At 56.3% G+C, this 26,955-nt stretch overlaps 1 pseudogene across 1 annotated transcript in view; it reads left to right on the top strand.

The window, feature by feature from the left end:
- The window catches only part of LOC311204150 (hydrocephalus-inducing protein homolog), a 50,345-nt pseudogene that overhangs the window by 22,648 nt on the left and 742 nt on the right, over positions 1–26,955 (top strand). The window contains exons 22-55 of the transcript in view: positions 1,667–1,906; positions 2,172–2,340; positions 3,539–3,709; positions 4,247–4,414; positions 5,202–5,335; positions 6,282–6,428; positions 6,689–6,872; positions 7,318–7,459; positions 8,307–8,427; positions 9,142–9,723; positions 10,150–10,356; positions 10,776–10,966; positions 11,104–11,286; positions 11,536–11,655; positions 12,448–12,607; positions 12,713–12,885; positions 13,223–13,421; positions 14,246–14,345; positions 15,406–15,505; positions 15,993–16,161; positions 16,440–16,660; positions 16,893–17,007; positions 17,556–17,760; positions 18,080–18,315; positions 18,899–19,050; positions 19,787–19,979; positions 20,686–20,791; positions 21,372–21,632; positions 22,311–22,453; positions 22,823–23,041; positions 24,019–24,179; positions 24,741–24,862; positions 26,124–26,370; positions 26,689–26,899. The product of the transcript in view is annotated as a hydrocephalus-inducing protein homolog (transcript). The remainder of the gene's footprint in view (positions 1–1,666; positions 1,907–2,171; positions 2,341–3,538; positions 3,710–4,246; positions 4,415–5,201; positions 5,336–6,281; positions 6,429–6,688; positions 6,873–7,317; positions 7,460–8,306; positions 8,428–9,141; positions 9,724–10,149; positions 10,357–10,775; positions 10,967–11,103; positions 11,287–11,535; positions 11,656–12,447; positions 12,608–12,712; positions 12,886–13,222; positions 13,422–14,245; positions 14,346–15,405; positions 15,506–15,992; positions 16,162–16,439; positions 16,661–16,892; positions 17,008–17,555; positions 17,761–18,079; positions 18,316–18,898; positions 19,051–19,786; positions 19,980–20,685; positions 20,792–21,371; positions 21,633–22,310; positions 22,454–22,822; positions 23,042–24,018; positions 24,180–24,740; positions 24,863–26,123; positions 26,371–26,688; positions 26,900–26,955) is intronic.

Here is a 26,955-nt window from a genome sequence, read left to right as displayed (position 1 = left end):
CAGGTGCAAGGCCATGTGGCAATGGGAGGCCAGTGTGGGGAGGGGGAGATGAGGTCTGCCTCCACATGGAGCTTTCTGCAAGCCCCATACCCACCGTGCCTCAGTTTCCCCCCCCCCCCCCCCCGGTCCCCTCCTTGGAGAGGTGCTTTGACATCCCTACAGGGGACCGTGCATGGAGAGCATCAGGGCATTGCGGTGTGGCTCCTTCTCAGTGTATGGGTGGGCAAAACCCACCCGTCTCCCCTCATTCCCTCTCCACGGGGGCCTGTTTGCAGGCATGGGGAGAACCCCAGTGCGCTCATGGGGGATGAACCCTGCAAGGGCTGATCTCAGCTAATCCCACTGCTGGTGAAGCCATGAAAAGCCGGGATCAGAACTCCCCAGCCTTGGTGCTGATGAAGCAGACACCATTTATCGCAGCGCTGGGCACACCAGGCATCGCTGCTCCGGTTGTGTGCGCTGGTTAAAGCCACATCTCTCCTACTGATACAGATTAACACATACATATTCATTAGAGTTTCTAAGATAAGGCAGGGGTATGCAAATTACCTCCAGGAAGTACTTTACATTAATCCCTCCCAGATAGACCATGCTCAGTGACACTCAGGGGGCCTTCTGGTGGGCGTCAGGGATGAAGGCTGGATGTCTTCCTCTCAGCCCATGCTCTTTGCAGTTTTCTCCATAGCCTCAAAACCCCATCCCTGCCCAAACAAGTTAGGAACCCTTTAGCTGAAAACAAGATCTACTCTAGCTCTTCTATAGTCATTGGTCTCATTATTAATGACTCCCCCACCTTCACTTCTTTATCTTCAAGGCTGTTCCACTGTTGGGGTAAATTTTGTAGCTGCTCTCATGAACCAGCTCCCACAGCTACAGCCACATTCTACTGGAATCCCAAACAAATCTGTCCTCAAAACATGCAAACTCTCCTTATATTTACATTTTATTAATTAATTGTCTGTTAAACTATACCTATATCCATCCCCTCAGCATTATTCCATGTCACTGAATCACCGGTACCAGCAAGCAGCCCCAGCCCAGGCCCCTTCCCGGGCTTAGCGGGGCTGTCGCCTGTCGTGGTTCGCCGCCCGTGGTCCCTGCAGTGCCGGCACATTCCAGGCAAACTGGGAATCCGCTTCAATGGTGGAGCGTTCCCAAAGGCGGTTTGAACGTGGCCACTTTGACTTGGAAACTGGTGGCTTATGGACACGAGAGCTCTGGCTTCCAGTCCAGTTGCTGGCCAAAGGCCGAGTGGAGATGACACCCCTGGTTGCGAGCGGTCGGGAGCTCCTCGCCCCTCTGATGGAGCGATACAGAGCGGATTGTTTGCCTGCGGTGGCAGTGCCAGGACTGCCCGGGCAGTGTAACCCTGAAGGAGGAGGAGAAGCAGCCCCTGAGCCCACCCATAGGGACCTTTACAAGCGCTGCTGAAACCCCCATCAGTCCATTTAAATCCATGGGATACCCGGTTCCACCCAACGCCAGGAACCATCCCGGTTCCTTGGAGCCAGCGTGCCAGGGCCCCAAGCCCCTGCTGCACATCAATAGCCACTTCCCGTTCCCCCAGCGGTACTAGTGACATCCCAGACCTTGGGGCAAGGGATGACTCTGAGGCTCTGTCCCCTGGGACTTTGTGGAGAACCTTTCTGCACCTCTCTGTTTTCAGAAGTCCTACAGAAGCGAGCTGAAGATTAACATCTGCCAGAGCACCCAGCACCTCCAGCTGCAGGTGTCGGGGCGTGGGCTGGAGCCACGGCTGGAATTCAGCCCCCCAGTACTGGAGATGGGACCGTTGCTGCCATTCAGTCCTGGAGTGGGGGAGATGGTGGTGGTGAAGAACCCATGTGACTTCCCCATCGAGTTTTACTCATTGGAGTTCGACCAGCAGTACCTTATGGAGGAGCAGGTGAGAGGGAAGCTCTGGTCCCCATGGGCACGTTCACATAGTTTGGCGGTGCTCCAGCATTCCCAGGTTTGTGCAGGGGAGATGGAAGCAGTGTCCAGGACAAAGCCTGGTGGCATTTTGGATTTAGCCAGCTCTGCTGGAGGGCTGCGGAGGGACTTGGTGTGGTGTTGGGAGGAAGGAATGAGGGAGAAGATAGGTTGGCTCTTGGTGTGATGGAGGTCAAGAAACACCTCCTGTGTATGGTTTCTTTTCCCGGCGCCCACAGGTCCTGCGGATGCTGAAAGACTACGATTGCCGCAACACCTTATTGCTGCCACCGCGTGCCCCCGGTGAGAAGCTGCCTCCAGAGGTGCTGGAGTACTATGAGGACCAGAGATGGCTGCAGGATGAGGCTGAAAAATCCAAGAGTGAGGAACAAGCAAGCCAGGACAACGGTGAGGGTTTGGGTTGGCCCAAGTGTGGATGCAGCAGGGAGTCCTGCCCACCTACCCTCAGCTCTCCATCCCCACTGCCTTCTCCATGGAAAGCCCATGGTTGTAGCAACTGCTTGTTCTCCAGTTTGGTGGAGGAACTGCAAGGCTGAAAGTCTGTGGCTTGTAACACACATCCTCCACCAGTCCCAAGTGCAGCCAAAGCGAGCTCCTGCCAGGGGAAGCAGTGGCTGGAGAGCTGCTGGCAGAGAAGGCCTTGGGGGTGCTGGGTGAGTGCCGACGGCACGTGAGCCGGCAGCGTGCCAGAGTGGCCGAGAAGGCCAGCAGCATCCTGGCTTGTGTCAGACCCAGTGTGGCCAGCAGGTCCAGGGCAGGGATTGTTCCCCTGTGCTCAGCGTTGGTGAGGCCGCACCTCGAGTGCTGGGTTCAGCTTTGGGCCCCTCACTCCAAGAAGGACATGGAGGTCCTGGAGTGAGTGCAGAGAAGGGCAATGGGGCTGGGGAAGGGGCTGGAGAGCAAACCTTCTGAGGAGCGTCTGAGGGAGGCGGGGGTGTTCAGCCTGGAGAAGAGGAGGCTGAGGGGAGACCTTCTCACCACCTACACTGATCTGACAGGAGGGTGCCGAGAGGTGGGGGTTGTTCTCTTGACACAAGTGATGGGTGACGGGATAAGGGGGAATTGGCTTGAGCTGCACCAGGGCAGGGTCAGATCAGACATTAGGGAAAGATCCTTCCCCAAAGGGCTGTCGGGCACTGGCACAGGCTGCCCAAGGAGGGGGGAGTCACTGCCCCTGGGTGTGTTTAACAGATGGGTAGATGAGGTGCTCAGGGGTACAGGTTAGTAGAGGATGGGTACGGTAGGACTGGATGATCTCAAAGGTCTTTTCCAACCTTGTGATTCTGTCCCCTTGTGTCCCTCTACCATAGCGGGTAGGACAGGGGTGGGTTCTTCAGCCAGTAGAACCAGGGGCAGGGCCAAGGGAGAGTCCAGGGAGGTTTTCTTTCCCCACCTCTTCTCCCAGGAGCTGCTGGGATCAGGATGATGCTGTTTAGCACACTTGCTGTCATAGAATCATGTTGGCAGTTTGTGTTGAAGACCTCGGTTTTGGCAGAGTGTCCTCTGCCAGGATGCCGAGGGGTGGGGAGGATGATCAGGATCCCAAGTATGGAGGCAGCTGACTTTGGTACCTGGTTCTGCCCAGCAGAGCATCAGCACGGCACCCCTGCCAGCAAGGACCCCATGGGAGAGCTGGATGACAGCCCTGTCTCTAGGGCCATTGCCCGTCACCTTGGCATCGATACCTCCCCAGAAGGGCGCGCGGCCCAAAACCGCAGAGGGATCGTCGTCATCGTCCACGGGGCACCCCTGACAGGTATGTGAGCTGCTGGCCGCAAGGATGGGGGAAGCGGGAGAGACACGTCCCAGCAGAGCTTGGTTGACCAGTTGAAGTGAAGCAAGGTGGGTCAGAGCTCTGCTGGCACGTGGAACGGTCCCAGGTCTTTGCCTGGCTGGCGCAAGTGGTGCGGCTCATCTTGTGTGGACACACGTTGGGAGCGTGTTACCTCGTGTCCATGCTGCCTTGTGGGAGCAGACCCCAGCCCATATTCAACCCCGAACCGTGCCCAGATGTTGCCTGAGACAACACTGACCAACGCAGGCTGGGAAACGATCTGAGTGGGGGCACGGGGCTCAAATTAATGTGCTTGGCCCAGGGTTGGGGCCACCCCAAGAGACTGGAGAACAACCCTTCTAACCAAGCTGCCTCACTCGTGGTTTCCCCAAAAGGGACACTTGCTTTCAGACTGCCCCTGAGGCTTTGAGATCCTGCCTGGGGGCTTTCCAGACCCTGTCCCTGAAAAACTTCACAGGGCAGCTTGGTGACGCTCACTTCCTCTTGCTCTCTCTCAAGGAAAGACATCGGCGGCGGTCGCCTTGTCCAAATATTACGGTGCCGCCTGCTTGTCCATCGACGCGGTGGTGAGAGAAGCCATCTCAGAGGGGAGCAGCTGGGCAGCGCTCCGGGCCCGGGAGCTGTGCATCAGGGCTGCCATCGAGCAGAGGGAGATGGAGGAGGCCGGTAAGGAGAAACGCTGAACCCAGAGCAGCTTCAGAAACCGGCCGTGATGACCATCCACCTCTTCCTCTGGAGAGGTTTGGTGGCTCTGAGGTCTCTTAGGGGCCGCGGGTGCCACATGTAGAAATGCAAAACTATTTCCTAAAGCATCTCTGGCTATTTAAAAGTATAAAAATGGCTGTTTGAAGGGCTGGGGCAGGGGCGTTCTACTGCCCCCAGGCGTCTCAGCACACGTCCCTCGGTGGAGCACACCCGTCTCTTTCTCAGAGGGCTTTTTAGATCTCCTCAAACCGAATCCAGCTTGCTCCTCACAGCCATCAGGCAGAACCACTGCTCTAACGAGGAAAAAGCCCTCTGAAGCAGCTCATTAAGCTCTGGCCAACTTGACTTCTGAGCGTGGCTTCACAAATATGAGAGGAAGGGAAGAACAACCCTCCAGGGGAGTTTGAGATGAGAGGGATGCTGCAGACGAGCTCTTCTCTCCAGAGCTTTTCCTACGCGTGATGGCTCGTGCCTGTTGTGTCGTTCTCCACGTGAGGTTGGAGAGGTTTAGGGAACTTTATTGGGCAGTTGGTGCCCCAAAAGTCTGAGGAAATTCTGCATCTGGTCAGGAGCTGGGGGAGGGAAGAGGGGCCTGGAGTTATCCCACACCGAGGGCTTAGCTCGAGCAGGGATGGGCGCCTGCAGCCAGGGCATGAGACAGCAGGATGGGTGCAAGTTATGGAAATGGTGGTCCTGGAGGTGAAATCCTTGGCTTGATCCATAAGGAAGCTGTCTGTCCCCTCCGCAGGGCCACACATGGATGTGTCCCCCAGCCAACAGTTCAGCCCCGATCCCAAACGCAGCCTGAATATGAGCCAGTCCAGCTTCAGGGACAAAGCCAGCCTGCCCTCCATCAGCTCCCAGAGCCGTCAGAACATCACGGTAGGCAAGAGGAGGTCGGACAGCCACACATCCCACGGCCAGAAACCACGTGGAAGGGATCCTTCAGGCTGCCAGGTAAAGCACGATCAGAGTGGTTAATGTCTCGGCCCTTTCCGTTCCCTCTGAGGAGAGGAGAGAAGAGCAGAGGCTCCGTGTCATCCTGAGGCTGGTGTGAGGGTGCAGAGTGCAGAGAGCCAGTGGGCATGGCCCGGGATGGGAACGAAACCCCTGGAGTGCAGTGCTGGCTGATGTGGCTGTGGGGTGCTGTGCAGGGGGGCTTGCAGGCTTGGGGGGCTGCTAGCCAAGGAATGGGCCCTCCCTAGGTGGTTGTCCCTTGGAGCTGCTGGCCAGCAATTTTCTTTCCCCAGTACAAGGAAGATGTGGGACTGTTGGAGAGGGTTCAGAGGAGGCCATGAAGGTGATCAGAGGGTTAGAGCACCTCCCCTAAGGAGAGAGGCTGAGGGAGCTGGGCTTGTTCAGCCTGGAGAAGAGAAGGCTGCGGGGGGACCTCATTGCAGCCTTCCTGCCCCTGAAGGGAGCAGAGAAGCAGGAGGGGAATCAACTTTTTAAAAGGGCAGCCACTGGCAGGACAAGGGGGATGGAGTGAAGCTGGAGGAGGGAAGGGTTAGATGAGATATTGGGGGAAGTTCTTTCCAGAGAGAGTGGTGAGGGGCTGGAAGGGGCTGCCCAGAGAGGGGCTGGGTGCCCCATCCCTGGGGGTGTTCAAGGCCAGGTTGGATGGGGCCCTGGGCAACCTTGTGTAGCTCCAGGCCTGGAGGTTGGTGTCCCTGCCTGTGGCAGGGGGTTGGAGCTCTGTGATCCTTGGGATCCCTTCCAACCCAGACCATCCTATGATTCTAATCTGCTGGTGAGAAGCTCCAGCTCCAAGGAACGGTTTGGGTGTTTCCCAAGAGACTAATTTTTCTTGTTATGTTGAACATTGCAGGGCCTCTCCAGTTCTCTGCTCACGTCTCCCACTCCCTGCGTTCCTCCGCAGCGGTGGCTGAGCACCAGCACAGAGGGAGAGGTGGGCTTTCTGAGCTGCGTGCTGCCCGAGGACGTGCTGGTGGCCATCCTCTCTGAGAGGCTGCAGGTAGGTGGCAACTGATAGGTCCTGCTTTGCAGGGATGGGCAGCGAGGTACGATTCGGAAAGGAGGAGACCTGCATCTGCTCTTGGAGGGGTCCAGGGCTGCACGCAGGGATCCTCATGGATGCCATAAGTTGGCAGAGTGTGGGGGAAGACTGGAGCCAACGCGCTGGGGGCGGTGATGTCTGGTGTCCCTTGGTGCATGGGTGACCTGGGTGCCCAACGCGTGCCACGGCTCACTTGGCCTTTTTGCCTTCATTCCCAGTTGAGCGACTGCTTCCAGGGAGTGGTGTTTGATGGGCTGGAGACACCCTTTGCACACAACACGGTGTCTGCTCTCCTGTGCCTCCTGAAGGCCATCCAAAATCGGCCTCATATCTACTTTGTGGACCTGTACCAGAACAGCGACTCTTGGAAAGCCAGGAAGGCAGCCGCAAAGGAGCAGGAAGGTGAGACTTTGCATCTCTATACCTTTCCCATCCTCTTCCTCAAGCCCTCAGCCTTACTCGTACGTACTGGGGTCACCAGCAGTGCTGATGCAAAATGTTTTTGTTAGTCCTCCTGCCTCCATAAAGCCAGGACTGGGCTCCTGGTTCCTTCAAATAAGAACTGGGGCTGCAAGGCCGGCATCGGTCTGAAAGCTTGGGCACAAATGCAGCTGCTGTGGTTCAGTATCTGGCTAGTGACTGGTGGTCCGTGATGCTGGCACACGTGAGCCAGGCGTGGCACGGGAGCTTGCTGAGAATTTGGGGGGATTTTTTGGAGCAAGAAAAAGGGCTTCCCAGCATGTCCTGATGGGCTGGGTTGAGGCAGAGCTGTGAATCCTCGCTGCCCATCCCGGCCAGCAGTTCTGCTTGCAGTCACTAATGGTTTCTCCTCTGCTCTATGCTGAAGAGCGGGACTTGGAAGAAGCTGCCAAGAAGGAGGAAGAATGGCACAGGGAGATGGATGAGGAAAAGTATGAGGCCCTTACTGAGGAGGAGAAAGCGCAGTTTGATAACTATACACAACAAGTCAAGCGCGAGAAGAAGAAGAGGTCTGTATGCCCTCCACAGGTCACTCCCAGTGTCACTCCCTGCTCCAGAGATCTTGGTTGAGCTCAGAGGGGTTGCACAGCAAATGCCCAGCGTGCCTGTTGCCCTTGCTACACTGATGTCCTGGGGTGACGCTGACCGTAAAACTGGGTGTCTCCTAGGCACCCCGTCAGTGGGTGAGCCGGGGAGCGGCTCTGATCCAGCTCATGGGATGTGTGTGCAGCTGGGAGAGGGACCTGCTGAAAGCAGGCATGTGGCTCAGCCCCAGCTGAGAGTTTGTTTCCATGGGAGGTCAGCAGGGATGCTTTGAATTGTGACTCCCAGGATGGACAGCACGAGTTTCCCATGGTTGTTGTGTGTTCTGGCAGGGAATCTGTTTGTTCAGAGCCTGTTTTGCAGAAGGGGGGTTACCACAGCCTTTCCTTCCTGATAATGAAGGAGCAGACTGTGCCTGGGAAGGGGGGCTGGGGGAGCCAAGAACTGGTGCAGGGATAAGTGGGTGTTGGTGATTTGTGAGCTGGTTTGCACTGGGAAGTTGGTGCAGGGAGACATGGTGGGTCGGTCTTCTTGGGCAGCGTGCTGGAGGCGTCCGGGTGGACCTCACCAGAGAAGCTGCACGACTGATATCTTCTGAGAGCAAGGCTTAGATTCAGCTGGCCCCAAAGGTCCCCTCCCAGCTCGCCTCACTTTGGATGCTCCCAGCCTCCCCAGGTTGAGAGAAATCCATGGAGATGATCTAAGGGTTCTACTTGGCCTCAGGGTCAATGAGCAAAGTGCAGGACCACGTGGGATTGCAGCGAGCCCGGGTTGCTGGTGGTGACTCCTGGGGATGTTCTCTGTTTTCTGAAGGAAAATGGAGCAGCTGGCTCGAGAGCTGGAGGAGAAGCACCGGCAGGAGCTGGAACGCTTGAGGGAGGAAGAGCTGAAGAAGAAAACGCGTGGGAAGAAAGGCCAGCCTGGAGTGAGGCAGGTGGGTGGTTGTGTTTATACAGAGGGATGATAAAACCCCGAGGACCTGCCCATGGAGCTGCACTGTTCCCTGAGAAGCCAGGAGCTGCACGTGGGGGCGAGAACCTGGCTGCGGGCAACATGTGGGGCCGCGCTGGGAGACAGCAGCCTGTGTTTGAGCAGGCTGCTGCTTCACCGGGGAGGGTTTCCCATGGACTTGTTGGGTGGAGCTGCTCTGCTGGGATGGCAGCTTCACGTAACTCCATACGGTCACTGGGCAGTGCTGGGAAGTTGTAATCCAGCGTTTCTCCCCCTCTGCACGTGACTTACAGCCCTGAGCTGTGATCCGTCAGGGGTGTGGCATCTGGCAGGAGGTACTGCTGGGCCTTAGGTGTTCATTAGCAACCAGGCTTCCCAAAGAGTCAGCCAGCCCTGGGGATTCCCAGCATGCTGGAAGCAAGCCCGGAGGACAGCACAGGAGTACGGAGGTGCCTGCAGTTCCCTCTTTGGGTTGGGAAGCTGTTCCCATTCTTGGCTTGTTTTCTGGGCTCCTCAAACACTGGAGAATTTGGTTTCAGTTGAGCTAAAGTGGGAACCAGCGCCATTGGGAAGTGGGATTTGTGGAGCACCCAGCACGGGGCTCGGATGAGGCTGTTTTAAAGGTGATCACATTCCTCCAGCCTTTGAGTCAGCCCTTTGAACCGCTCGCTACTTTGTTTCTGCTCCTCCTGCCCAGAACACGAACAAGTCCACTAGCAACGTGTCAGATGGCAACCAGGGGTCCATCATGAAGGGATCTACAAAGGAGCAGCCAGACCCTGTTGCAAGTGACAAGAGAGGGAAGAAACAGCAGAGCAAGAGTTCCTTGAGGGACGAAGGCCAAGCAGTGGTCGTGCAGTCCTCGGCCACGGAACTGGGGCAGTCTGAAAGTGAGACCTTGAGTGACAGCGAGAAGAACTTGGCCCTGAGGTTTAAGATCTATGAGGCGCTGTGGAAAGATGTTGCACGCACTTTGGCATTCTGGGACAGGGTTCAGGGTACCCTGCAGTCCCCTCCAAGCCAAGAGGAGGCAGAGCAGTCCAGAGACCAGCACCACCGTTTATCCAGCTCCAAGGTCCAGAAGAAGAGAGAGAAGGAGCGGCTGGGAACTCTGAAGTCTCTCGAGAATGCCAAATTATCTCAGCCAGAAGAGGAAAGCGCAGAAGGATCTGCCAGAAGCCAGGGTGTTGGGGTGCCCTGCTTGGACATCCAGGTGCTGAGCCCAGAACATGGCGCTAAAAAGATCCTGGAGAGTGGCAAGCTGCCAGTGGCAGAGCAGGTAAAGCCCTATGAGGCTCCAATGCTGAGCCTGCCATGGTCCAGGCCACGGTGCGTTGTGTCCCATCCGGTGACAACAGCACAGAACCTTGTCCAGGCCACTGATGCTGCTCCACAGTGGTCACGTGGCTGGGGAAGGTCCTCAGCATCCCTCAGATGGGTGGAAAGAGTGTGTTGAGGCATCCTGTCAGTTCAGAGAGGTTCCCAGCTTGGGAATCACTAGAAACGGTCCCAGGGTAGGACAGTTCATGGCCATTGTTCCCTTCATCTGAGTCACTTGGAGGAGAGGTTTCTCTCTAGGTCCCAGCACTGCTCTGGAGCCTACCTCGCTGGGCATAAACCCCCATCACTGTTGGCAGCGCTGTAGGGAAGGAGCGTGAGGATGAAGGTGACAGGACTACAAACAGGGTTTTCTCTTACACTTTAGATCCTGGATGAACTAGGCGTGGGTCCCTCAGGGCCTCCCATTCCTCCCACCGTATTTTACTCTGTCATCCACTACCCGGGAAAGCGACTGGTCCCTGCAGCAGACGACGACCTCAAGCACTTCACCTTTGTTGTGCCAGAAGACACCACTGTGGAGGAAGGAAAGACCAAAACTCCCGTGGATGTCCTCGCCTTGCCCACAGTGAAGGTGCTGGGGAGGGGACCGAGCTGGGTGGCACGTGGTGGGGCAGGCGGGATGGAGAAGGGTCACTGTGGAAAGGCGGTGAAGACAGGTCGGGGCACTGCGTCTGTCCCTTCTGTCTGTCCAAGAGAGACGGCTCTACTGGAGAAATAGGATGGGGAGAACTAGGCAAGAGGGGAAAGAAAGCACCTAAAGCCCTCAACTTCGCTTGAGGAGAGGGTCCTGGGCGAGGAGAGCAGAACAAAGCCCAGGAAGGGAGACCCAAGTGCCCAGCACACATGAATCTAGTAGATGCTGGTCTCTCCTGGTTGTTAACAAGCCACAGGCTTGTCTCTCCAGGGTGGAGATGTCTTGGGGGCTCACATCTCTCTCTCTCTCTCTCTCTCTCTCTCTCACCCTGTTTTCTCTCTCCCCTTGGTGAGAAGACACCAGAGGAGCAGCTCACCCCCACCAGAGCCCAGTCAAAAAAGGAGAAAGGCTCAGGCAGCCGGGAGAAGCGGAGCCTTGGGCGCAGCAGGAAACATCTCCAGGGATCGGCCACGACAACGCCTGCACATACCCCCGAGGTGTGCCAGAGCAGCATGGACATCGTCCCGACCCCAGACAGACCAGCCAGGTGAGCTGTGAGGGACGAGGTGATCCCTCTGCTTCATTGCCATCTTGCCAAGTTGCCGGTCCCTCCACGGGATGGCAGGTCTACGACCACCCCCGTCCTTGTCATTAGCAAGCTCTAATTGCCTCTCTAATTGCCAGGCTGAGCAGCTGCCGGTGGATAGTGCCTGCCCATGGCGAGGTGAAACTGAAGATCCTCTTCACCTCCACGGAGCTGGGCCAGTTTGATCAGACGCTGCATTTTGGGGTGCTGGGGACCAACCATCTGTTCCAGCTGCACTGCAGGGGCACCTGCCTGTATCCCACCATCAGCCAGGACCCACGGTAAGGCTGGCCCCTGGGAACCTCCCACACTGCCTCCCCCTAAACGTGGAGTCGTGGCTGTCCCTTGTACCCCTGGGACCTTCTGGCTTGAGCAGAACATGGTGGCTGAACAGCCCAGTGTCAATTCCCATGCTTGGCACTGGGAACCAGTACTGGTACCTCAGCCACTAGTAAGGGTTATGGCTTCCTGACCAGGTTTTCTGCTCAGAGCATCTCTCAGCTCCTCATTGCACATTTTTCTCTCCCCAGGGTGGTGTTTCCTCATTGGAGGAATAGTAAGGCGGATGACGAAATCATCTTCAAGCAGTATGTCATGGATACAGGTGTATTCCACTTTGGACCACTGTTGTGTGGGAAGTCAAGAGACTGGTACGTGCTCCTCACCCCAAGATGGGATGGGATGGGATGGGATGGGATGGGATGGGATGGGATGGGATGGGATGGGATGGGATGGGATGCGATGGGATGGGATGGGATCTCCAGGGCCTTGTGTACCTCAGCCAGTGGCATGGTTCAGGATAGACCCAGGTGGAGATCTGGGAGATACGCAGGGCTTGAGGGCCCCACACTTGTGACCTTGAGCAGATAACAGGCATGTGAGTCTTGGAGAGATGGAGATGATCTTCCAACCCCCACATGCTGCATCCAGTTCGATAGTGACTTGCCCCCCTTCCACTCTCCACATCTCATCTTCAGCACGTTAAAAAAGTGCCAACTTTTATCTCAGTGGGTCAACCGCATGGGTGGTCCTTCTGCCGGTGGCTTTGTGACCCACTGGTTAATCTGCTCTCAGGGAGGGTTTGATTTGACCTGCCCAGTGTGTGCGCTGGGGGGATCCCGTAGAGCAATAAAAATGGGAATGACGTTTTCCTGATCCTCACCCTGGATCAAGTCAGCCAAACAAAGCTGTTGGTGTCGCTGCTGGCATGTTTCTGGCTCTAACGTAGTGGCCACCCTTAGGTTGCCTCTGGGCTGGAGGCTGGAGGCATCGGGTACGGTGCAGACATCAAAGTAACGCAAGGATGGATGGAGGACATAGCGTGCCCCTGAAAGTGATCCTTAGCCCGCCTCTCAGCTTGGACATGGTGCTTTCCTCCATGTCTGGGGCAGGTGATGGTTCCGGCATCTCCTCTGAAGCCTCTTCCTCTTTTGTGCACCCAGGTACAAGACATTGCACCGTCCAGGCAACTGCGAGAAGTTAACCATCCTCAATGTCACCCCCCTGGAAGCAGAGGTGCATTTCTCCTTTGAGCACGACATCAATGGCAACACGTTCCTCTTGGAGCCCAGCAGCATGAAGCTGAAACCCAACGAGAAGCAGGTAGGAGACAGGCAGGCAGTGCGAGTGCTGGTGGAAGAGCCCCAGAGCCGTTCCTCCTGCTCACCCAACGCTCTCCTGTGGTTCTCTTTGTGGGGATGGGGTTAGGAGCTGAGCATTTGGGCGTACCCCACTTCATCTGGCCTCATGGAAGACAACCTCATCTGCTGCATCCAGGGGAACCCAGAGCCTGTGGTTTTCCACCTCTGCTGCCAGGGGGTGCAGGTGGAGCTGGGGGTCAGCCCCAAGCAGGTCAACTTCAGGAAGATTCTTCTGCACAGGTCAGTCATGGCTCTTTTTCCCAGCAGCTCCCAGTCACCAGCTCAGCATTCCTTGCTGTGATTGGTATCCTGTAACACCACAAGTGCTGTAGCCCCCCAGCAACACCATGCCATAGGCACGTTGATCTTTAAGGCCCTTTGCAATCTAAACCATGCTGTGATTTCCAGCTTGTTTGCTGGTTCTGAATAGTCCAACAGCTCCACCTCATGGAGACGCTTGTAGCGCCCAGCTTCACGCCCCCAGGACCTCACTTCTCAGGCTTCTGCCACTGAAGCCACAGCTAAATGGTACGTGGTTAGCACAACCACTGAGCTGAGTGTCTTCCTGTCTCTGCAGAAGGGAACACAGGACCCTGGTGCTGCAGAACAGCACCCCTCTTCCCATGAACTGGCAGCTCAGTGGGCTGGAAAACCTCGGCACAGACTTCTCCGTGTCCCAAGACAAGGGCACTGTCGAGCCCCGTGCAAAGTCAGAAGTCCATCTGTATTTAAAGGCCACGACAACACTCAACATAAAGAAGACGATCCGACTGGAGGTGAAGGCGTAGAGCCGGGCAGAGGGACCAGCCCAGGGATGGGGAATGCTCGCGGGGTACCCTGAGGAGAGGGCAGAAGGGTTGAGGCGTCGTGAGGTGCCGTGCTGGCTGCCCCTGGAAGGGGGCGATAGTAGCTGAGCTTTCTCGGGCGAGTATGTTGTGGAGGCAGGAGGAGATGTGCCTGATGGACATAGGGGTGCTACCAGCCCGACATCTGCTGCCTCCAGCTGGGGTTCCCCGGAACCCGGGCTGCATGCCTTAGCATCCACGTCATCCCAGATGATCAGCTGGTGCAGGGCTTACGCCTGGGTGCTGAGGCCATATCCTGAGCCCGTGTGACAACCGCTGTGCCGCTGCACGTGGTTGAATGCTCCATTGTCCGGGTGTCCGTGTGCTCCCTGCACCCATCTTGGAGTCTGGCCGGGGCTCTTCACGTAGAGCACTGAACTCTTGCCCTGGGGTTGTGTTCTCCATGGTTTAGGGGCTGCATTTCAGTGAGGGTGCTGGGTGGTTCAGGAGGAGCAGGTTGGTTGTTGATGCCACCTGCCCTGGGACACCTCCACACCTCTTGTGCCTCCCCGGGTGCTGGAGCGGCTTCTGCCAGAGCGTGGAGCTGGGCTGACGGACAGGGTTTCATATCGCAGCAGAATCCCGCTGGGTCAGCCCGGTTGGTGAACGCGTTAGGAGAGCTTGAGGACCTGCAGAGACTTGTCAAGCAGGGCAGGCTGTGGTGGCAGCAGCTGTCAGAGACCGGGATTCGTATATCATTTCCCAAAAGGGTTTAGGAGCACGTTTGAATCAGTGTTTGTTCCCTCTTGGCTCAGGTCTCAGATGCAGAAAACATCCTGGGAATTGTTCAGATTGAGAACATCCAGATCTGCGCGGAGGCCCAAGACGTTGCTCTGACCATCAACATCTCTAAAGGTCAGTGGATGCCCCCAAACCCAAGTGCCTCTCCTCAGAGACAGGCAACCCAAGAAGACAAGATGGGATAGTGTGCAGGCGTGGCACGGGTCATTAAAGCACATGCCCTGCATGGGCTGAGGCTGAGACGGCCTTGAGTCTCTTGCCTCCAAACTTCAGCTTTGGAGGAACTTTGGCCAGGAAGGCCAACGGCATCCTGGCTTGTGTCAGACCCAGTGTGGCCAGCAGGTCCAGGGCAGGGATTGTGCCCTTGTGCTCGGTGTCAGTGAGGCTGCACTTTGAGGGCTGGGTTCAGGTTTGGGCCCCTCACGCCAAGAAGGACATGGAGGTCCTGAAGCTTGTCCAGAGAAGGGCAACGGGGCTGGAGAAGGGGCTGGAGAGTAAACCTGAGGATCGGCTGAGGGAGCTGGGAGCTGAGGTTCAGCCTGGAGAAGAGGAGGCTGAGGGGAGACCTTATCACCGCCTACACTGACCTTGACAGGAGGGTGTAGAGAGGTGGGGGTTGGTCTCTTCACCCAAGCGATGGGTGACAGGATGAGGGGAAATGGCCTCGAGCTGCATCAGGGCAGGGTCAGATCAGATGTTAGGAAAAAGTTCTTCACTGAAAGAGTTGTCAGGGCCTGGAACAGGCTGCCCAGGGAGGGGGTGGAGTCACCACCCCTGGGTGTTTTTAACAAATGGGTAGATGAGATGCTTAGAGATATGTGTTAGCACAGGACAGGAAGGGTTGGACTCGATGATCTTAAAGGTCTCTTCCAACCCTGTGATTCTGTGATTCGAAGCATGTAACACCATGGGCAGGGTTGGTTTGAAACACCAGTGATGTGGACAGAGGTTAGCAATGCCCCAAGGCTCAGCATGGCACACGAGCTCTTTGATCCGTGCTTGGAAGCACAGAAGCTGAGCTCCCCAGCTGCAGATACTCTCCGAGTAAGGAACGGGGCAGCAAAAGGAGCTGGAGAAAGCTGCTGGGAAGGGAGCCGTGCTGAGCAGGGTTTTGTGCCACCTCAGAGCTGAAGTGTGGGTCAGCTCGCTGATAGTTTCTTACCCCGCTCCGCAGGTGTAAACGGCAGCGTGGTTTTCGAGACCCTCAGAGTCATGGATGAGGAGAAGCGAGTGCTGACCCTGAAGAACAAGGGGAAGTACGACATTGGGTACAGGTGGGTCCCTCTGTCAGTAGGTGGTGGCACCATCCTCCTCCCAGCCTGGGTCCCTCTGTCAGAGCCTCCCACCAGGGGCTAGAACCTCTTCCCACGCTTGGCTATCTCGTGCTTTGGGTAAATACAACGTCTGGCCTCCTCAGTCTGAGATGGAGAGTCCAGCCATCCCCAGCAGTCCTTCACGCCCCAGCAGAAGGAGACACCCTCACATTTCAGCCGCTCGCTGCCCAGCTTCGTTTTCCTTCTTTGAGGGTCAGCTCATTTCTCTTTAGGAGCCTCTCCAGAGGAGGGAGTGATAGTATTTGGAGCCCTCCTGGCTGAACTCAGGGTCTGGCGCTCCCCAAGCAGAGCTGGGTTCTGTCTGGTTTATTGGTCTCTTCTTTGTTCTTGCTGGTTTATTCTTACCCTCTTATGTGAAGTCCTGTCTGTGCTGGTGGCACCGACACTTGAACTGATGAGTTCTCCGTTCCTTCTCTTCCCATCCCAGTTTCAGCCTGGAAACCACAGATACCAACACAGCCGACTTGGCATCTCACTTCACTGTCCAGCCACAGAAGGGCGTGCTGGCTGCCTCTGCGGACCCTGTGCAAGTCCAGTTGCTCTTCCACCCCAAGATGGAGCTGAATATTGAGGACAAGCCCATCCTGCTCTGCAAGGTGAGCCGCCTGGACTTGGAAGTGTCAACACACTGTGTCTCAGGAGTGCAAGTGGGACATGTGTCTTCTGTCAGGAAGGTCAGTCAGGGAATCTTCTCTCATACGTGTGCAAGAAGGTTTTTCAGAAGCCATTTGTGATGCTTCCTAAGCGGAGCTGAAAACCTGTCTCAGGAGGAGGTGTTTGAACAGGGAGGGTGAGCTGATGGCTGGTGGCAGGACCTGGTGCGGAGGTAGAGCCTGGCTGCCACTGTGCTTACCAACTCCTCCTCCGGCTGCAGGTGTTTGAGCCTGAAGGCGGCAGGACCATCACCATCATCCCAGTGAGGGTGTTGGCGAAATCCGTGTTCAGCCACTACAGCATCTACCCCGCCTCGCTCAACTTTGGTGCCGTGACAAGTGGCACCAGGAAAACCTGCACCTTCATGCTGGAGAACAAAGGTGACCTCGACTTCAAATTCCACATCTCCAGACCAGAGCAGGATGCAGTGCAAAGGAAAAGGTGAAGAACCTGGGTTCTTGTCCATCTGCATCACCGGCGTGTGAAAAATGCCTCAGTATCCCCGTGTGTAGGGGGATAAAGCTGATCTGTCCATCAGCTGCAGCAGAAGGTGGTGCGGGCAGCTTTCTGGGAGCAGGAGGACTATCCTCCATGGGGAGGGAGGCTGGCTTTGGCCTTGGAGAAAGGCAAGGGGAGCTCAGCATGATGGATGTTTTCTGCTTTCTCCTCTCAGTTCACAACTCCCAAAATCTGTCCGCCCTCCCAAGAACATAAACGGGAGGAAAACATCTGCTACATCTCAGCAGAACAGGCTCTTGCTGTGGAAGAACACCAACCCCCTCACACAGGTGGGTGGCTCCGCTCCCTGACACGTGCTGCTGGAGCCTGGGCTGGGGTCTCATTACCATGGGAGGTGACGTGGTCTTGCGTGTGCCTGGCAGCTCAAGGCTCCATCATCTCCCAGCCAGAGCAGAGGCAGGAGCTGCTTGGTCCTGCTGAGGGTGCTCTGGCTCAGAGCTGGAGTTGTGGGGTGATGAGAGAGGAGCAGGTCTGCTGTTTGGTAGCCACAAGCCAAAATACATCTGGGAAAACCCCAGAGGCCCAACATCCCTGTTTGAACTCCCCATCTGTTGATTGGAGATGACCTTCTGAGGCTGAAGGAGCTCAGCTCCCACCTTTGCCCTTTACACCCAAGCTCCTCTCTTTGTGCCGCTTGAGACAAGCCTCCCCCTCCTCCCAGCATGTTCGTGTCAGCCTGGGGCTCCCTGCGGGCTGTGGTGTTGTCCCTGCCCTGGGATTGGGGGTCAGAGCCAGCGGGAGGCTGGGGAGCAGCAGCATGGTCCTTGCTGCTGGTATGGCTGTTGGACATCAGCCTCTGCCGGGACTCTCTCTGCAGACTCACCTCACTGTGGGCATGTTCACGGTGTACCCTGGCTTTGGCTCCATCCCTCCTGGGGGCCAGCAGATGATCACAGTGGATTGCTATGCCAAGCTGCTAGGGACGTGCAAGGAGAGCCTGTCCATCAATATCAACAACAGAGACCCCAAGGACCATCCCTCCGGCATCCCCTACTCCCTGTTTGCCGAGTCCTGCCTCCCAGGTACGCCCCACCCCCAGCTTCCCTGCCATCGGCACCCAGACTTACTCCTGGGACACACACCCTGACCCTAAATTTCCCCCTTAAAGCCCCCAGAGGTTCCAGTTCTCCAGTCAGCCGTTGCAGAGAGCTTGGGAGGGATGCATGGAAGGATGAAGGGAAAGCAATGTCCTTTAAGACTGGGGGTGACCAAGCTCAATCCTCACACCCAACCCAGCTGGGTTTTGCGGTGACCTGGGCAGCTTCTGAGTGGCCAGCAGGGTCCAGATAAATTCAGCGGGAAGGCTTCTCCGGCCTCACCCTCCCTTTGATCTTCTTGTAGCATTTGTGGTTGATGACATAGAGTCCATCTTTGAGGAGCACCGAATCTGCAGCAGCATCTACCTCTGCCACGTCCTCCAGAAAATGGAAGACAAGGGTGTGTTCATCAGAGATGAGAACAAATTCATCTTCACCAACGTCCTGGTTGGGCACCGGGCCACAGCTCGCTTCAAGATCCGCAACGTGGGCAAAGTCCCCTGTGATGTGGTCTTCTCCATCAAACCCATCCCTGGAAAGGTAAGAACAAGGAGCCTCGGGGACTGTCTCTCTTCTGTGTGGTGGCCTCCAGATGCATCGCAGCTTCTTGCCCAGACTGGCCTGGCTCTGGGCAGGTGGCAGTACACGGCAGAGACGCAGGTTGACAGTTGGGTTGAGTTCAGTCTGTCTCAAGCGAGGTTTTGATTCACCCCTCTGGCTCTTTGGTGAGAGACTTGAACCCTTCTCAGTATCTCTTGGGGTCACACTCGGGGCCAGGGAGGGGGGCTCTTCTGCTGGGCTGATGTGCCAGGGCTTCAGCACATCACTTCCTCAGGCTCCCTGGTCTTTTCCTTCTCTTTAAGAGCCAGTTCTAGATCATTTGGAGGGTTTCCCACACAGTCCCACCTCCCACATGTGCTGGGCTGGCCGCTCGGTGCTCAGAACAAGCTTTTGTCCTCCTGGGCTTTACAGCAGCTCCCTGGGCAAGGTCGGCACCGCTCTGGAGTCACCCCTGGAGAGTGAGGGGCCTGTCTGGGACTGTTCCCCATGATGTATCGATGAGTAAGGCTGCATTGCCTTGAAGGGTGTTTCCTCCTAACACCACTCTGTGGGTTCCTCCAAGCTTGACAGCTACGTGAGCAACATATTCAAGGTGGATCCTGTCCGGATGAGTGTTCCCAGCTGCTCCCACATCTTTGCTACGGTGACCTTCACTCCACAAACCATGCAGAACTACCAGTGTGCTTTTGAGGCTTCCCTCGATGCCCAGGCAAGGTAATTCACCTCGGGGGATCTTAGAGGTGACCTTTTCTGACAGCTGCCTCCCCTCTGGGAGCACGTAGACCTAACTCCAGTAACCCAGAGTCGTTTGGTAGCCGCAGGTTTGAGTCCTTAGCTTTAGACCACACAAGAAGCAGTAACAGAATCACAGAATTGTAGGGTATGGAAAGGACCTCAAGAGATCATCAGGTCCCTAATGACAAGATAGAGCCTCCTTGTTTATGTTAACATAAGAAGAACCCTTGTGATTCCCTGGGGGTACGTTGAGGTCTGTGCTGGCTGTGTTTGTGCTGGGGCTCCGACCTGCTCTTCTCCAGCCCTTGGGCTGCTTGAGGTGGGACACGCTAACTCAGCTTTCTGCCCTGATGAGCAATTCCTGCTCTTGTGGCCTTGGCAATATCCTTTCCTGACACATTATTTACTCCTCCCTTCTTGCTTTGATACTACTCGGGTGCCTTTTGTGTGTCTGTCATGTCACCGCAGCCAGGGAGCTGCTGTGCCTTGTCTGTGTCCTTGTTATTTACCCGCTGTACCGCCTGATTCCATGGAGGGGAACGACTGCTCTTATTCCAGAGGGCTTCAGCTCTCGAGAGCAGATTGCTCTCATGAGTGGCTCTTATCGTACTGGGATGAGGTGGAACCTGTGTCCTGGGGTATGGGAGCAGCAGCCAGGGAAGTGGGAAAGGGGTTGGTACCAAGCATCATGATGCCTCCTCTGTCTCCCCTGCAGCCCTGCGGCAGCTAAAGCACAGAGCCTGACCTTTGAGATCAGCGGAGATGGGAATCTGCCTCGGGTGACAGTCCTGCGCCCGGTCCTTCACAACAGGAGAGGGAACCCCCTGCTCCTCTTCAAGAAGCTGTTGCTGGGTGACTTAGAAAAACTCCCTCTTGTCCTTCGTAACGATGGCACCGTCCCCGTGCAGGTGAGGGCCTGCTCGGGAATGCTCTGGTCTCATCCCACCAAGGAGAGGTCCCAGCAAACGCCAAAGGAAACCCTTCCCTTGTGCTCAGTGCCCCTTTGTCGCAGGACAGTGACCCCCTCGTGCTTCCCAGGAAGGGTGTTCCTCCTGGAGATGGGGCTTTCTGGCCGGTCTGTCCTTTGCAGTTACGTGCAGCACAAGAATTGGAATTTCCCCATCTCTCTTCTCAGGCTTTGGTTCTCCATGGAACATGCTATAGCCATGGTCACGGCAGATTCATTTGATGGCATTTCACTGCCTTGTAATTAAATTTGGTTGTAGTTTCACAGAATCCCAGAGCATTAGGAGCTCATCTAGTCCCACCCGCTGCCAGAGCAGAGTCACCCAGAGTAAATCCCACAGGAACGCATCCAGGTGGACTTTGAATGTGTCCAGAAAAGGAGACTCTCTGGACAGCCTGTCCCAGGGCTCCCTTACCGGGAAAGAGTTCCTCCTTACAGTTTAATTACACCCTGCTCCTTACTTGTAGTATTTCCTGTCCTGTTTGGTGTGCTGACACCTCCGAACCCTTTTGGGGTTTCCAATTGTACTGAAGCTTTGCACTGAGCTGTGTTTGAAGTGGGCTGAGCCAGCAGCAGGACAGCGTTGATCTGCTGGAAAGCCCTGTACCCACACCAGTGTGGTCATGCTCTGTGTTCCTTTCCCTCAGCTGATGATAGACCTCTTGGACAAAGAAGGAGTTTTCTCCTTGAAAGCCAAGCCCACCACACAGTGCATCTACCAAGCTGCGGGCGTGCGGGACTCTCATGGAGAAGGTAAATTTGTAAATTCGGTGAAGTGTGGCCGTCTGCACGGGAAAAATGTCTGTCCAGCTCTTGGCTTGGCCCAGCACAGGCAGATGTTGATAGTTTGGCTCCTGGGGCTCTCTGTACCCCCAGTTTTACACATGGACTCTTTGCAAGGTTTCCTCCTAGCAAATTGTAAGAAGTTCTTCTGTTCTTCTGGACATGGTGGGTTGAGTTTTGGGGCGCTGTCAGCACTTGAATGGACTGTGTGAAGGTCTTTGCTATGAGTGGGGAGTTACCACCCTGACCAGAGGCAGCCCTCGAGCCTGCAGCCAGCCAGCAGAAGCCAAACCCACTGCATAACTCAGCTTTACTATGGCAGGGGCTGGCTGGGTGCAGTCTGAGAGAGAGATGGGTGTTCACCTGAGGTTAAGATAATTAAGGAGCAGTGTGCATGGTGGTATGAATGTAGCAAGAGGGTCTGGAACCACTGATGGGAGAACCGGTGCTTAGAGGCAGCTGGATTCACCCTCTTAAGCATCTCAGACCCCATGGAAAGGTTTTCTCTGTGGAGCTGTATGACTTTTCTCTGGCTTCCATCACTGTGTAGAGAGGAAGCCCCACACCGCTTCCCTGGTCCTGCATCACAAGGAAATAGCAGAGTTTGATGTGCTCTTCAAACCCAAGCTGGCCCAACGTGTGGAAGCAAAGATCCACATGTCTGTGGTGGACAACCCTTATGAAGAGACCGACATTGAGCTGGTGGGTGAAGGCTACGAGGATGACTTCACGCTAGATAACATCCATGGACTAGTGGCAGACAGCAAGGAGGAAGACACTAAAGATGATCTGGAGGAAGATGTGATTGAGGGTAAGAGAGGAGAGGCTGCCAAGCCAGAGCAAGGAACAGGGAAGCATGGTGCTGCTCACCCTGTGCCAGGGCAGGGGTGCTGTGGGCTTAGCACACAGATCCTGCTGCCTTTCATAGCCTGCAGAGCAGCCACGCTTGGGAAGGCAAAGGGACATCCTCTGTCTGGGGAGGAGCTTGTGGGCTGGCAAGGGAGGGTCAGAGATACCAGCGTTCGGCTGAGTATCCTGAAAAGGGGGTCTGCCGGCCTGTGGGGTGCTGTGGAGGTGAGGAGGACCACGTGTGATAATTTGTGGCCTCTATATAATGAGGTCTGTGCTGTCGCCCGCTGGACACGGGGTTCTGTGGGCGTGCCCAGGGAGGTGGTGGATGCCCCATCCCTGGAAGTGTTCAAGGGCAGGTTGGATGGGGCCCCGGGCAACGTTGTGTAGCTCCAGGCCTGGAGGTTGGTGTCCCTGCCTGTGGCAGGGGGGGTTGGAGCTCTGTGATCCTTGGGGTCCCTTCCAACCCAGACCATTCTATGATTCTATGATTTGTGGGAGTGGTAGGGTGGGGAACGGCATCTCCCAGACAGAGGAAGGCTTGGGGCAAGGAGAGGGGCTGGACACATGTGTCTGTGTGTGTAAGAGGGGTGGATGGACCTCACCACACATTGAGATCCCTTCCTCTCATTCCTAACAGCTGTCAGAGTGGATCACATCCAGTTCGGGGAGTGTCACATCGGGACCCCCTACCCCGTGACCTTCACCATCACCAACCGCAGCAAGGGGGAGGCGATGCGCTTTGAGTGGCTGGCGGAACCCCCCTTTCACTTCTCCCCCAAGGTGAGCTGGGGTGGCTCTGCCTTTCCCCACTGCACGGCCCTGCCCCACATGTTCCTGGGAGCTCCCCCCTATCAGCTGGAACCCACGTCGGTGCCATGTAGGAGCAATCCCAAATGGCTCCGCGTGGGAGCTTTGCTCCATGCAGGAGTTGCCATCCCTCATCCCTGGCTTTGCTGGGGCCGGGCTCTCAGTCCTGCAGCAAAGGCTCCGTGTTACGGGAGGTGGCATCTCCTGGGCTTTATCAACCCTCAGAGAGAAGCGCAGGAAGATGGAGATTCCTGGCACGGCTGCTCACCACATTGCTCCCTTCACTGGCTGTGCTGCTCTGGCTGGGGATTGGAGTTGGATCTTCTCTCTGGTTCTTCCTAGGTGGGACACCTCCATGCCGGCTGCTCTAAGGACATCACAGTCACCTTGAAATCGGACGTGGCCGTTGCCTTCAGAAAGCACCCTGTGAAGTGCACGGTGGCGAGCATCACCTTCCAGCTGCCGCCGGATCACGTTCCTGACTGGGACGACCACCTGCGCACCATCAAGTGGGTGGATGCCACGGAGGCCCCAGGAGCCACGTGGCCTCTCAAGAAGAAGGTAAGCAGCACAAATGCAACAGTAACAAATGCTTGTGTAACGAGAGCTGCTGACGGTGCCAGAGCGACGTCTCCGCTGGCCAAGGGACTCCCGCCTCCTCCTGATGTTTAATCCGTCCGTGAGGTTGACCAGGAGCCGAGGGAGGTCACACCCGATACGTTATGGTGGTTACATCTCTCCTTTTCCCCAAGGAGGAGGTAAACGCCGTGCTCTCCGGCTCGTGTGAGACGTGGGGAGCAGCACTAGCGCTGGGTGTGGGTGAGCTCTGAGCTCTGCGCTGACACCAGAGGTGTTGGCTGTGGTCTCTGTGTCGTGGGGCTCTCTTGTTATGGAGGCACTGTGTGGCCATTGTGCGGGAGTCCAGAGAAGTGTCATCTCCAGAAGCTCCTCCTTTTGCTCTCATTGTTGCCAACCACACCTCTCCTGGGTGATGGTTCTTCCTTAGTTTCTCAACCATTGCAAAACCTGTCATCCAAACTGCTTCCCCATCAGAGCATCAGCGCTCAGAGGCTTCCCAATGACTTTGTTCCCACCCCGAAATGCCAGTCCCCAGCCCTACACGAGACATCTGGAAGCAACAGTCCCCTGCTGTTGCCCTGTATGAAACCCCTGGAAAGGAAGAGCTGCTTTCTATGTGTGTTCATTCGTGAGGTTCTCCACTCACAGAGCTCCAGTGGGAGAATTAAATCCCCATTTAGAGGTCTGCTGCATTTACAGAGGGCCAGGAGAAGGGTCGGACACTTTATACGGTTGAAGCACAGGGACTGATCCCTGGTCATTGTCCCCATGGGTGTATTTGTGGTCACAGTGGTGATTGCTTTGATCAGGAGGTAGAAACAGATAGTCCAGCAGAAAGGTGACCTTTCTTTGTCACCTTTCCAGGGAAGGAAATGGGGATGGTGTGTTCCTGTACGGGGCTGGTTTGGCTCGGTCTGGCTTTCCGGGCTCTGCTCAGTGATTCTCCTCTCTCCTTGGAGGTGATCGAGACGGACCCAGAACCAGCTCACACTGTCCTGGAGAAGAGCAGCCGTGAGGTGGAGCTTCGCCTCAGCGCTGTCGTTGACTATGCCCAGTTCAAAATGGACACGGACACGATTGAGTTCAAGGAGACCCTGCTCTTCCAGACAAGGACGTTCACGTGAGTCCTTCCTCCCAGTTTATGTTCAGTCTCAGCTGCTCTTCATCCTTCTACACAAACCCTCTATGGTTTCATCCTTCCCAGGCCCTGGCTGGGTGCTGGAGCCCGTCTACCTGCACACAAAGCCAAGCAGGAGATGGTGGCTGCCGTCCTGCCCAGATGTGCCAGGAGAAGTTCAGTTCTGCTGTGCCTTTCTGCCGGGAGCAGCCGTGGTTTCGCTTTCCTTGCGTGTCTCCTGTCCTCATCTGCTCCAGGATGAGTTTGCAACCAAAATAATGTCAAGCTGAGACCTGAGAGCCTTAATCCAAGACCTTAATCCTAGAAGCCCCTTTGATTAAGCCTCTGGGATACCACATCTGCCCTTTTCTCTTTGACTTCCAAACTTTGGAATACTTTCTCATGGGACACACCAGGGCCACAAGCTGGACAGGGCAGAGCTGTCCGGGGAAGAAGATGCTCCTCAGCCTGAAGAAAGGGCTGCCAGGAGCCCACAGACCATGTCACTTCTCAACTCACTTGGTATTTATTGGGCTTTTTCCTTTTCCCCTCCTTGCTTCTCAGTTTCCAGCTGTCCAACAGAGGGAATGTGGCCCTGGAATACACCTGGCTGGAGGCTGTGGAGGATGAAAGCAAAGTGAGCTGTACCACCAGCACCATGGAGCAGCTCCCGCCCAGTCTGGACGGTAAGGGGCTGTCTGGGGGTGCCAGGGTTATCTTGTGGGTAGCTAAAGGCTTGGGGAGAAGACACACAACCTCCAAACAGGAATTGCTTTTCCATCCCTATCCAGTTATCCACTTTTATCAGCATCTTCCTTCTCCTTGCCCCCTCCCCGCGTTTCAGACCCTCTGGCACTGGCTCCGACGCGTGCGCTCTGTGTGGGAGCTGAGTGTGGCTCAGGGAGAGCCGCGCCATGGGTTTGGACTGGGAAGGGGGTGTCAGGGCCCCTCTTGCTGGGAAAGCTGAGGTGTGACAAGTGAGTTAACCAACCTGCTGGCACCATCTGGGCACAATTCCCAAAAGTCACCGTCTGAAACAAACCCTCCTGGCTCGGGCAGGGGAGTGTTTGGTGCAGGCAGGGACCCTGCTCGCAGCAGTTGTGGAGCTCGATGGGGTGGCAGTGACTCATTAACCCCCAGGGATGATGTCAGAGCACACGGTCTCCTTGGGAGCAGTGGGGAGGCTGGGCTGAGAGAGGAGAGCTGCCAGCTCTGACGCTTCCCAGCAGGAGCAGCCCAGCTGGGCAAGAACCCGGCGCTGGCCTCGATGCCGGGAACGTGCCGATCTCCCTCCCGTGTGCGTCCTGGTGCTGGCTCTTCCCCGGCACGGGCACGCTCCTGCTGATGCTGGGCTGGGCTCTGCTGAGCTCTCTGGCCGTGGGTTGGGAAAGCCTGGCAGAGAGGAGGAAGGAAGGAAAGGGTGTGAAGGACGGAGCAGTGCTGTCCCCCACAGCCACCGCACACAAACCAGCACCCCAAATCGTGTCTCCAGTTGGCTGCCGGGTCTGGTTTGGGAACGAATGCTGGCCAGGAACCGCTCTGCAGGAGAGGTTTGCCTCAAGCCACCCGGCCATGGAGATGGAGTCAGGGTAGTCCTGGTCCCATTGAACCCCCCATCTGCCAGCCCAGTGCTGTTACAGCAGGATGCTCAGTGGTCCGGTGTGCTCCAGGCAGTTCTCGGGGCCTTTTCGTTGTGCTTGTTGCCCCCAGCTCTCGCTTTCACATGGGTCCCTCAGGATATTTTGGGAATATGATTTAGGAAGCAGTAGCCTAGAAGCAAAAAGCCAACTGGCCGCTCTCCCTGCTCTTCACGGGGAGTCCTCCTGATGAAAGCCTGTGGCTGGAGATGCTCCAAGTACATCCCAGCTCCCTCCTACCTGCCTGCACCAGGAGGCAGAGCTTTTGGGAGGGTTTTTTCCTTGACAGATGTCCTCTTCCTTATCACAGGGGATTTCCTCTCCTCCGCTTCTGGTAGCTCTGTGAAGCTCCAGTCCAGCCATTCGAGCCAGCTGGACCACAGTGTGGAGCAGGTCTCTTCTTCCTCAAGCTGGTCTTTGAACACCGCCCGTGCCCCCACCCTGCCATTCTCCATCGAGCCCAACAGCGGCACCATCCTTGCTGGCCAGGAGCAGCGTTTCCAGATGAAGTTCTCTCCGACATACGTGGGGGACTTTGAGAGCCGCATGCTCTGCAGGTAGGAGACGTCCAGGCTTCGCTCGCTTCTGCAGTCGTGGTTATACCTCGGATCGGGGTGGGTAGGAGTGCAGATCTGGCAGCAGCCAGCCCCAGAGAGGCAGGGAAACTGCACATGTACAGGAGAAAAGCAAGATGAGCATCCAGCCTTGGTAGAAGGAGGTGTGGAGACACGGGGGAAAGATGTTGTATGAAATATTAAGCTCCTGGAGGGCTGCAAAATCTGGAATGAGAGATCCAGAAAGGGGGAGACACAGGTCACCAGTTAGCCTGGCCACCACCAGCTAGCCTGGCCCAACACCAGTCCCTTTCTTCCTAGGATTCCAAACCTGAGACCTGATCAGAAGGGCCCAGAAGTGGCTGTGAAGGGGAGAAGCCTCATGCCCAGCTGCCACTTTGACTTGGAAGACTCCGACTACATCACGGCAGAGACGCGACCCGGAGTTGCAGGGACCAGAGGAGCCAGAGCTCGATCTCAACAGGAAAGCGCTTGAGATGGCGGCAGTGGGACTGCGCAGCAGGAACAGAAGGTGGGTGTGGGCATGGCTTCTGCTGGTGGTCTCCTGATCACCCCCCATTAACCAGA

Source organism: Gallinula chloropus (assembly GCF_964237585.1).
Source record: "Gallinula chloropus genome assembly, contig: HAP1_SCAFFOLD_166, whole genome shotgun sequence".
Taxonomy (NCBI): Eukaryota; Metazoa; Chordata; class Aves; order Gruiformes; family Rallidae; genus Gallinula; species Gallinula chloropus.
Note: the sequence above shows the minus strand (reverse complement) of the source record. Positions and strands in the feature narration are given on the sequence as shown.